Below are 12,789 nucleotides of genomic sequence, written 5' to 3'. Positions count from 1 at the left end.
TGAGGAAGGGATGGATAGATGGATGGATCCTGTCCTATGGAAGGGGCCGTCAAACAGTCTACATGACATCTTCATTTAAGTCGTTAAATAAGTACTTGTCAACAAAATCATGCCCCCGAAATCCGCCTACATTAAAGGCAATAACCAACTGTCGGTCTACATATCACTGAAGCATAATCGCTCCCAAATGACTTCAGGCCGGTGAATGGTGAGCGCAATGCAATTAATTTTTCTGATACCATTCCGCAGTTATTATTTTAAAAAGCCACGGCATTAGGTCCAACAGACTTCAGGTTCCAGAATCGCAGAGGTTCTCCCTTCAAAAAGCAGGTCCACGACACCACCAAGTGAGCCCACAGTTAGCCTTATTACCAGTGGTGTAGTCTACGTAGAACGCGGGTATACGGAGTATACCCACTTCTAAATTTCAGGGATTTCAGTATGCCCACTTCAAATTGATTGACCCATTGTTTTGAATAGCACAAATATATACAGTATACCCACTACAAAAAATGCTCAAATATACAGTATACCCACTTCAAAAAAGTAGACTACACCGCTGCTTATTACCCACACCATCCGAGAGGATGATAACCTGGTTCTCACGCAGATGTATATTCAGGAAGTGTAACGAAGATGCACGAAGCACTGAGGGTCTGCGCGAGTAGAGGATGATGCAGCTATAGATGAACCAAAATACAGTTAGCTTGGGGATCCCAGATCTCTCTTCTGTAGACGTGCCTAAATGCCAGAGCGATCTGAAAGCTTTCGCCATCCCTGAAGCAGTCAGTGGATAGCTAAATGATTTTGCCCGATACAGTTGGTTGGAGTGCAATATTAAATTGCGGAGGGCGTGAGCGTTATGTGCCTAAAATTATTATGGACACGAAATGATAAAAAGGCAGAACATGTAGGCGACGAGTATGGATTTCAACCCTTTCATTCGTACGTTGCTCCTAAAATAAATATAGTACATCCCATAGAGAAGACCATGCGTAAACGATAACCGCAGAGATACACCAGCGGCGACGCGACTCAAGCGACAGAGTGTAGCAGCAAGAGATACGAGAGACTGAGGAGACTAGAGTATGTCCGTACAGACAGAAGGCAAAGCATTCAAGCATTCCCATTGGCTGTGGTCACTGACCTCTATACAGTCATTGGCTGTCGCCGCTTGTCGCCGAACCGCGTCATAAAAAGTTGAAAAGATTTCAACTTCAAATTGTCGCGCTCGTCGCGCAAATCGCTCTAGTCTCCAGAATCTCTTTTGTCTCTCGACTCAATGCAAAGTCAATTACTTCCGTCGCTCGACTCGCTCAGATCGCCGCTGGTGTATCTCTGCGGTAACGCGCGCGCAGACACGGACAGTACAGACGCGGTAGTTTTAAAAACAAGTTTGATGCTGATACCCAGCATGAACGCTCCATAAAGAAGCCCAGTCGCTAGCATAACTAACACGAAATGGATTAAACAACATCACATTATGATCTTTAGGGGAGATTTCTCATTGAGAATGCCAGTATGGAGATGCCTGTAAACGGTGTGTTCTATTTGGTGGAGGAGTAGCATTATTTGCGGAGAGAGTAACACGCCGACTGACTACCAACTCGGACTGCTACCAAGTGTGAATTGTGTATTTCGTTTGGAGTTGTGAGACGCTGGGACGCTCGGAACAGGTCAGGTACCGTGAAGACATTTCCTTTACTTTCTGATTGTCTGGACCGGTAAGCTGACTGCTGCTCGTGCTAACTGTGATTACCCACGTCACATTCACACACACAGACACAGACACACACACACACACACACACACACACACACACACACACACACGTGCGCGCGCCTCTTCCAGCCAGCCCTGTCTGTACCCCTCTTCCCATCCTTTTCTTTTCTCCTTTGTTTTGGTTAAGCCGGTCTGCCTTTTGGGTTTGTGAAAACTTCTGCTACTAGCCAGAATGGCTGTGTTTTGCCTTCCTTGCGTTGGAGGCTGTCCTTGTTGTTTCCCAATTTCGGGATATAAATTGAACACTAAATAACGTTTCAAACGCAGCCCAACTGGTGGATTGGTTTTCTGTTTGTTAGTTTCAACATTTCCTTAATAATATTTTGTAGCCCTAAACACCAGAGCCACCGTTACAGCAATACGTGTTTTCAAGAATTGGCAACACTTCCAGTCAATGTTTGAAAAGGAGTTCGCCGAGGAATGGACTCTGATGAGATAATTGATGTATATTTAAAGCCAATATACATCCCTTTGAAATCAGTTGCAGCGCAAATATAGCAACAAATAAGTTAGGTTGGGTTTGCCAATCATGATTCATTCGTAATAGTATGCGTAATAGTATGGCACCGTGATAGTAGGCCGATCCGTGCAAACATGCTATGATGTGTTTACTCTGAGTTAAAAAAAAAAAAAAAGGAACACCTGTATTTTCTTGGGAACACCTAGATTTTCTTTTCTAGCTACGCCACTGGGCTACAACATAGAATATGTACCACATATAGGGGATTACCACCCAGATTTGGTGCAATTTGAGGACAAATTTCAATAGGCCAACTACGACTTTGAATCATGTATTTCCCGAGATTCCCGGGATACGGTTTGTTTTTTCCTGGGATTTGATTCATTTGCATTTTCAGTCCTTTATGTGCATTATGCCCAGCTTTTATTGAATACAGCGCAGGTTTTGAAGTTCACCAAACGAGCATCAACTTTGTGCAAGTCATTAAAACTCTTTTTTTACCAGCACTGACCTGTACACTGTTTTATTTATTAACTAATTGCACTTTTTGCCTTCTCGTTTCACATGTGATAAATAAAGTGCTTGCATTGACACGCTGTTGTTTTAATTTCGCATTTCTTTCATGTCCACTTAGTATGCTTTATCCAATTATCCATGGATGCGGGATCATTCACTGGACTTGACACTATTGTAAGAGGTGAAATTTAGACCACGATTCAGGAACGACAGACAACAGGAGTAAATGTTATGGTAGTTTTATTTTTACAATTTCATAAAATACAATTAGGAGGGAAAACCACCACAATATCCATGCAGCCAGCAGCGTCTGTAAACTGCTATCGTCTTTGAATAAATGAATAAATAATCACAATCTGGAGACACTCGGACGATAGTAGCCTACAAAAGTTAAGTTACACACTCAGCCACTGCTGCCGGACGTTGGCTCGTCAATTACTTAATTCAACTATAACACGCGCAATAGCCTACCCAAATGCAACTTACCCACACTTCCCAAAGCGACCGGCCGCACGCAATGGATACAATCCACGTCCCGGCACGACAGCTTGTAGCAGACAGCTCAGCAGCCCTGCCCCACCCCAGCGTGTAGCGCACAAGTCTACACTATTGTCCGAGTGTTGTTATTTCAAGAAAGCAAACTGTCACTGCCCGCCGGCCGCTGTCGTGACATCTTTTATTAACAGTAGTATTTTTTTAACAAGTGAGGAGTTCGTTGATAGTTTCCTTAAGGGTGAAGTAGCCTACTCTTTAGGCTAGTGTTGCCTCCTCCAGCCAACCATCCGGCGCACAGATCAGATAGAAATGGTCCTGTTATGAACCCGAGTTTAGTAGATATCGCGCAGTGAACGAGGCAGCCTGCAAACAGTTTGAAGCGCAATGTGGCTGTAACAAGTTAGAAAGTAGCCAAACTCTGTTGCTTGTTAACCTTTTTAAATTATGTGCGTAATGGTGGGGTGACGTCCGCGCCAATGTCTTACGGTACCCATCCATTTGTCCGTTTGACGCAAGCCGTACCAACGCATTCAATTCATTGTCAATGAAATGCGGCATATCGTCGTTACCGGACCCGCAATGCATGTTGGGATTCCGGCACGGCGAGCGTGGGTCCGGTGGCACGTCAAAAAGTTGAGCTCTCCTGAAAGTTATGCAAATTAGCAGCGGCTGACGGACTGCGTTACCCAATGACTGTTGATTACATGAAGATGTCCCATGATACCTGTGGTCATCACGAAGGTGCATTTCCCTCGGTAAAAGTAGATTTTTGACATCTGTCGAACTTTTGGATGTACAAAATATAGACTACAAGCATGTATGTTGCATGTGCTTATGATGCCTGGGTTCAAATGATTATGTTCGATTTCGACCATAAGCATAACAACACGAGGCCAAGCTGTGTGTGAAAAAAACACATGTGCCGAGTTCGGTAAGAGCATTTTGAACTGTAATTTAGGGGCAGTTGGTTTGCTATATGGATAAAAACGGCTAGAAATGTAGATTGATATACTTCCTGTATATAACTCCCGGGCCACGCGAGCTGTAGTAGCAGTTCGTCGACACTGTGACATCCAGTACGTCGAGCTGCGATAACGTAACGCTATAATGGATCTCCGGCCTTATCCGGAGCGTATCGCTCGGTGCGTAATTCCAAGAGCAGTATAATTAAAAAGAAGAGAAGGAAGATGATGGGCTAGACCCGGAACGTTTGTCCCCTGTCTGTCGGTTTTATTTACTTTTTTCGGCTTTGTTTAATACAGCTTTTGATTCTGCATTCAGCTCCAGTGTGCGACTCCTTTCTTTCCTTTTATATTATGAGCTTCCACAAACTATCTTTCTTTGCGCACGCTATAAAATGGCAATAAACCTGTTACTATAAACTACTGGTTAACTATGTATTCTATGCTTTCTAATGTTGGTAAAGGCGGGATAAGCGGGATAATGTATTGTCCACACGTGACTACGGAAATATATTTCCTTCGGAGCGGAATAACAGCTCTCTGCCTTCGGCATCGGGGGTCTTATTTGTCCCGTAGGGCAATATTTTCTTATATTCACGTGTGGACAATACATTATCCCTTACCTTTAAATTACTGTTGTAAGCCTACATTTTAAAACATTTCGTCGATATTGTAGCGCTGCAACCGACTGTTTTAAGTTATGAGATGGGTGCCAGCTAGGCAACAATAAGACTGCCTTTACCTTTCCAAAAATGAATACAAATCAGTGACCAACACATTAGAAATAACTCAGATCAACACAACGAATATCTTTTCTTATTTTTTAGTAGTGCACTTTTGCAAAACCCTTGTTTGCAGACTTGTGCACTTGGTCTCAATTTGGAACAGCTCACATCAATGTCTGGCTTAGCATTCTTGCGAATGATGATCTTCTCGGCGCACACTTCATGGTTCCCTCTCTCTTGCTCTCTCGGCTTGTTGCTTCCTGACAGTCTCACCCGCCATTTGAAATTAACTCCATTTTATAGACAGATGTAGTGCACAGGGGGTAACTCTGCTATCTCACTCCGGAGGAGGCAGAAGCAGTCCGTTACGATATAGTATATTTATAAAATAGGCTATAAAATAGGCCTAATGATAAAAAAAGCAGCCTGAAATAAAATGAAAAATTAATTTAAAAAAAATAGAGACGCACGCACGCACTTTCTACATGGTTCGATTTTTGTTTTCATTGCATTGTGGTGGTAGGCACACAAGTTTGATAAAATATAAAAATAACCCTTGTGTTGTGTTCATGAGCTGCATACACCTGTGGTGTTCGGGTCATTTTTGACCCGTGATAACAAAACTCAGCTATAAAATACCTAAAAACACTAGTTATCCTCAAATATTGTTTTTCATCTCATGGCTAACTTGGTATGTATTCATATCCATGGAAATATTACTTCATGTATTCATCTTTTTGACTTTAAAGATCTTTTATCTTACATTATGCAAATCGTTTTTGATGACCAAAACTATCAAAATCTGCATAAATTCACTATTAATACCTTCCAAAGTGATACAATTAGTGATTATGTTGTCCATGTATTACAGCTGATATGAGAGTACAACAATCCCCACATTTATTTTATTAGTTTTTCTCTAATATTAAAAAATATCATCAAGAGTGGCATTTGTGGTGTTCGGGTCCAAACCAACCCAAAGAGATTTATAGCAGGATAAAGACCAAATGTCAACTAAATTAGTTTTTCAGTGCATAAAATTAATGTTTAAATATGTTGACTTGGTGTTTTTCAATATTTATATGATTTTAGTGTGGTAAATATACAAAATAACAATTCTGTCAGAGTTACAGCTATTCCGCCAATCTAATGCAAAGGTATTGGAAAAGAACACCTCAATGAACATGAAAAAAGTCACACTATTCATCTGAATCCCCTATGCCATGAACATGGACCATTATGTCATTGCCACATCAACTTTATGGAAAGTATAAGACCAGTTCTACAGGTTTGGGTGCCCGTATGAATTTTTGATACGTTTTTTGGAAAAAATAATGTGCAAAAATGTATTTTGCAAACAAATGTGCAAAAAATCTCATTATATAATGCAGAAATGGATTCCCTGACCATGAAAACATATGAGTAGACACCAGAAATACATCTGTACTCCTTTCACAACAGGAGATATGACATATTGTAGTGTATGGGACTGTCCGGCGGCCATGTTGGATTTGTAGTATCAAAAAGCTGGCAAAAAAAAGTTCAGGCAAGGAATATATTTTCCTCACCATAAATCACCAAATTGAAGACAAAGGGCAACCAACAGCTTTTCAGAAATGCATAAAACAACCAAAAATCTATACCGGGTCAATTTTGACCCCCGAACACCACAGATGTAACTTTTTTTTTTTTGGACCTTTAAAATTTACTAAAATGATAAAACATATTTTTTTTGTGTTGAAATGATTGTGACTGAGGATTAGATGAAGCCTTATTCCAAGAAAATAAAGGAAAGTGTGTTTTTTTCACACTAAAACTTGAAAACGGGTCAAAAATGACCCGAACACAACATAAGGGATAATTGGCTAATAAAATAGGCAGACTAAACTAAAAGTCTGCCCAGTTACACGAAAGGTCTGCATGGGTTGAACGTAACGTCCTTAGGTCTTCTACGAAAAATCCTCAGGTACTGCACGAAACGCCCCATGCCTTCTACGAATGGTCCAACGTTTTGTTCGAATGGTCCCCTCTCAACAATTCATTAGACGAATCGTCTCGAATTCCTGCAGTATGGCCAGCAAAAGGTACTGAAGGTGACAGCCTGGTGTACAGAGACAGAGACAAATTTCTCTAGCTCTGAATGAAAAGAAAACCAAAGAGATCATTGCTGCATTCAGGAGGCACACCTATAGCGAGAATAGACCTAGCCCTTTCTGAACTTCCCACTGTCTCAACAGAGCTAAAACATTGTCTTGGACATTATCCTGGTTCTGAGTTCTTGGGTCTCTACAGATGTATCATTGGCACTACAGATGTATCATCAAAGTAAGGACCAAAGACCAAAACTACATTTCACACACATGGACAGTCTGACTGTTCATTACAATCTCTTGTTCCCCTGATCTCCTTCCATCCTCTGGTTGTTGTGCAATATACAGTGTAATGTGTTGAGCTGAATTCTTGCCGTACTACAGAACAAAGGCCAGCCTTGTAATTAATGGTTATAATTGTCACAGAGTGGCCATCTCAGCTGAAATATGTACAGTACATTAAGCAAGACAATCTATGTAATAACTTGTGCAATACCAGCCTGAGTATGTCCTTTGTGTATATATCCACACACACACACACACACACACACACACACACACACACACACACACACACACACACACACACACACACACACACACACACACACACACACACACACACACAATGCNACTGTATATTCTATTCTATTCTATTCTATTCTAATCTATTCTATTCTATATATTATTCACATCAGTCTGCCTCTTGATCCCCTTTATAGACCTAGATATACAGTGATCTGAGCACAGCAATTAAACCGGCAAACATGAAGTAATTCCCATTGTACAAAGGATAATATTAGAAAATATTCGATTTAGGGACATTCACACTCTTGTGTGCATTTATTTTTTATGGCTGAAGAGGTGTGGAAACATTGTGTGGTGGTCTGAGGTGGAAACATTTTTCATGGTATAATGCATTAAAAGTGTAATTGAAATAGGGAGAGATTTAAATACAAATGGTAAATTTATGGAAAAGATAATCTCCTGTTGCAAACATTAATTCAGTCTACACTGAAATAATTTCTTTTGATATCTATCTTAAATCTGAGTATGGAAATGAATCAAAGAAATGTACACTGTAGACTGGTGACGGCGGCCATATTGGATTCCTTCATTTTGATGTACAATGGGAATTAAAGACATTAAGCACCCTTCAAACCCTCTGAAAATGTTGTATATCAAACATGAACACTATCAAAGACAATATGTCCTTAAAGCAAAAATATGGGCAGTGAGAAGTGCAGTATTTTGGGGTCAAAAATCTGTGCTTTTTTGTGGTGTCATCCCATGTTCTACTGCCCATAACTAAAGAATGGAAAAAGGTAGACACAAACTTCTTTTTTTCAGGTGAAAGTAGACAGTTCAGTGCAGTTTTCTGTAGTATTTGTGTTCACAGAGACAAAGAGCATTTTTTTCTGTGGATCTTGAAAGATTAGTAAAAATGTTAAAAATCGCTGACAATATGAGGCTCTCTGCTTTTAAAATGGCTGCCAGCCAATGACATAAGCATTTTCTTCCAATCTGAGCTTAAATCTGATGACATAATGGCTTTCCCCATGTCTGGAAACATAAACACAAGTGCTATTTTCAAATTCATACCTTATTTAGTCCAGAAGAAAAGTGATTGCAGGATTTTGACGCGGTGGCGGCGGCCATATTGGATTTTGCCCGTTTGAGGCATTTCGGTACATTTTTGCGTCCGGCATATGGCAGATTTGGATTCAGCACCCTTGAATACCCCATTATCAATTGAGTTGTATGCCGAAAATTGACATGATTTGCCTTTAGGACCTTAAATACCAGTAAGCACCTTTTTAGAAATCCTGCCTAGACTACTGTATATTACAGTATTTATATTCCCAATATCACCTGTTTTATTACAGTCATTATAATCCCAATATCACCTGTTTTATTACAGTCATTATAATCCCAATATCACCTGTTATATTTAACGGAGGCTAACTAGCACAGAGTTGGCGTGAAACGTTGGTAAACCTCCCTACGATAGAATCATACAGTCTCGTGCCGTTGAGCCGAGAGACTAGTCTCTTGGCCCAGCGGTATCGTACTGTGTCTTCCATTGCCGGACCGTTGTAGTTGACGAGAATGCAGGTTTGATCCCCGAGGATGGTGAACAGGTGCAAGATGACCTCCGTCACATATATTACATTATAATCCCAATATCACCTGTTATATCACAGTCATTATAATCCCAATATCACCTGTGATATTACAGTCATTATAATCCCAATATCACCTGTTATATTACAGTCATTATAATCCCAATATCATCTGTTATATTACAGTCATTATATTCCCAATATCACCTGTTATATTACAGTCTTTATAATCCCAATATCATTATATTCCCAATATCACCTGTTATATCACAGTCATTATATTCCCAATATCACCTGTTTTATTACAGTCATTATATTCCCAATATCACCTGTTTTATTACAGTCATTATAATCCCAATATCATTATATTCCCAATATCACCTGTTTTATTACAGTCATTATATTCCCAATATCACCTGTTACTGTATATTACAGTATTTATATTCCCAATATCACCTGTTATACAATAGTTAGATCCGGTCGAATTATTTCACAAATTGCGATTGGACAAGAGGCGTTCTACACGTCACTAGGAGTGAGGGTATCCTCCAACACTCTATGAATGACTCTTCACATCTAATAATCACTCCGCGACCAAAGATGCAAAGTAACCGTAACCAACGTGGTGCGCGTTGCGCAGCAACCAAAGGCAATAACTGGTACTATTTTTCCGGAGCGGAGGAACAAGCAAATAAACAATCAAATAAAGTAATTAAAATAGTTTAACATTTATTTCAATGAACTAATTGTGTTAGCAAAGGAACTATTGTATAAAAGCAATATAACACTTGTGGTCGTGAGGTTGTTCTGGGACACCCTCACGGGTGTAATTACCTACGGCACTCAGCCTGCGGCTTCGTGCCTGCGGCGAATCACACCCGTGAGGGTGTCCCAGAACAACCTCACTCCCACTCGTGTCATATTGCTTAATTATACTACAGTCATATTCCCAATATCACCTTTTATATTACGATCATCATATTCCCAATATCACCTGTTTTCAAATGAGAATGATCTGGAGTGGCTGTTTCTGACAAGCACACCTTCACACTGTAGTATAAAATATAAAATATTAAACGTTTGGTCTTTATTGTTATTTTCAGCTCTCTATGCAAAGAATACTGGACACTTCAGAGTTGTGGGGGATCTGGGGGCCCTCCCCCTGAAAATGTTGTATTTCTTTTTTTTTTTAAATCAAATTGTGTCCCCTTCCAGGGGGTCGTTTCTCGACAGTGCCTTTGCTAACGACGTTAGCCATTTTGTTCGCTCTTAAGACCAACGTTGTAACCAAGGTCTTAAGTCGCTCGTAAGACAGTCTTCCGGCTTGGTCTTGGGTTGGTCTTAAGTTGTTCTTAAGTTGTTCTTAAAGGAGAAGTCCAGTTTTTTGAACATTAAGGCCATTTTCTGAGTGGTCTGCAATGTTTTAGAGTCCCCCTCACCGTTTATTTCATGATTGCTGCAGTCTCTGTTATTTGGCTGATTTGGATTTGATCTCAACCAGCTTTAGAATGGCCGTCTATGGGCACCTGCAACTCTGTTCTTAAAATCACCTTTAACATTTGTTTTGAAGAATATGCAACTCAGCAAGTGTTCATGCCGTCTTCCTGCCAGCAAGTCCTTGCGTCCAACGTAGGCCACAAGAAAAATAATTGCCATTAAGAGCATTGTGCCTGAAGATGTGCACGAAGATTGAAAGGTGTGTCAAAGTACACAGTAGGCTACACATGACATCTTTATGAAAGTCGTTAAATACCTGTGAAGACAATCATGCCCCCAAAATCCACCCCAATAACCAAATGTCGCTGTACATATCACTGCACAATAAAATCGCGCCAAATAACTTCACAATGGCGTCAGCCACACGGTCCACTGTCACTGCGCACGAGGGAGAGGAGGCAGAGAGTTGCGAATATGCCCGAATTGCGCGCGCGCCAGCCACACACACACACACACACACACACACACACACACACAGTGAGAGAGAGAGAGAGAGAGAGAGAGAGAGAGAGAGATGAGTGGAAGTGGATATACTGGATATACTGTTGTGCAGATAAGGCACCTGCGCTTAATTTAAAATTCAGCCGAAATGGATATGTTACCAGTTACCACCAGCAAGTGAGAATTAGGATAGTATACATGCCATCACGCTTTCACCGGCCATTTCTGTGTAGTTATTTGGAGTGATTATGCTACAGTGATATGTAGACCGACATTTGGTTATTGGGGATGGATTTCGGTGACATGATTGCGTTGACAAGTATTTAACGACTTTCATGGAGATGTCATGTGTACTGTGTTTGACGGACCCTCCGTGCATCATCCCTTCCTGCACATCTTTACGCGTAAAGGTCATAATGGCAATTCTTTTTCTTGTAGCCTATTTTGCGCGTAAGGGCGTGCAGGCAGGAAGACGACATAAGCAACCAAATATATATTTTAGAATGATCGATTCATTTCAGTTATCATTTCAAACATCATTGAACTGTCCACTCTGCGTGGGGAAGGACCTCGCTGTTGTCTCGCACTTAGAGTTCTTCTACATGCGTTCGGGTGTTGGCAGTGTCAGAGGCCAGCCCGAAGGCATCCCTTGGGGTTTACAGAGTTTAAGCTTAAAAAAATAGCCTACATCTGATCAACTACAGCAAGACTGAGCTTTCTCCAGCAAGCGCCTTGAGTCACTTCAAGTTAGAGATATGGGTAACAACGGTTAGACATATATTTGACCCACAACAGAGACCCAAAGACAGCGCGACAAGTGTGTGTGTGTGTGTGTGTGCGTGTGCGTATGTGTGTGCGTGTGTGCGCACGAGTGTGTGCGCGTGTGTGTGTGTGTCCATATTCTCAACCCTCTGTCTCCCACAGAGTAACCAGGTGGCCGCGTAAAGTAGGCTAAATGTGCAAAGTAAAATGATCCCAATGTGATGTCGCATGCCTTTCAGAGTAGGCTATCCTCACATTATTTCATTAAGCTGCATTTTTTTCCCAGAGTTGCGATGGGTTGGAGTTCGTGTAGCGTAGTCTATAGACAACAATGACATAGTAGAAATGTTCACAATGTGTGCGCAATCCGACCACGTTGTGCGCGCGTGGGTATTTGTTTCCCACTGCGACAACATATTGTGAAAATTAGAACTCAAGCGGACTCAGAGGAGAATATTATGGATGTTAGAGATTTAAAAGTCCATGCATACATTTATCCCTTCGGGTCTAGAATCATTGCTATTACCCTCCGACAAGGCATGACAACCACTCATCCACCAACCACCGGTTTCTGAGAGAAGTTACTGAAGACTTATCGTAAATTGATTTAGCAAAACCGGAATAAAATATAAGACATTGTGACATGTAATGCATTATTTGGTTTCTGCTGTCGAAGAGGGATGGTTTTGAGGGCACGGTTGTGTTGACAAAGATTTGTGGACTTTGATAGCGTTGTAATTATTGTATCTGACAGCCATGTGAATCATGACGCCGTCACTACTTTGATTGCGACCAATGCAGCCGAGCTGAGGCGAGACACTCCAAGCATTTCCGAAGACTTCCTCGTGTCTGAGAACGTACGTACGTACGTCCAAAGGTTGGTCGCGACTTCGGTCGGTCTTGCGTCTAAAGACCAACCGAAGACCAACTTAAGAT

Source organism: Engraulis encrasicolus, unplaced genomic scaffold (genome assembly GCF_034702125.1).
Source record: "Engraulis encrasicolus isolate BLACKSEA-1 unplaced genomic scaffold, IST_EnEncr_1.0 scaffold_76_np1212, whole genome shotgun sequence".
Lineage (NCBI taxonomy): Eukaryota > Metazoa > Chordata > Actinopteri > Clupeiformes > Engraulidae > Engraulis > Engraulis encrasicolus.
The sequence above is the reverse complement of the archived record's forward strand: the minus strand, read 5'-3'. Positions refer to the sequence as shown.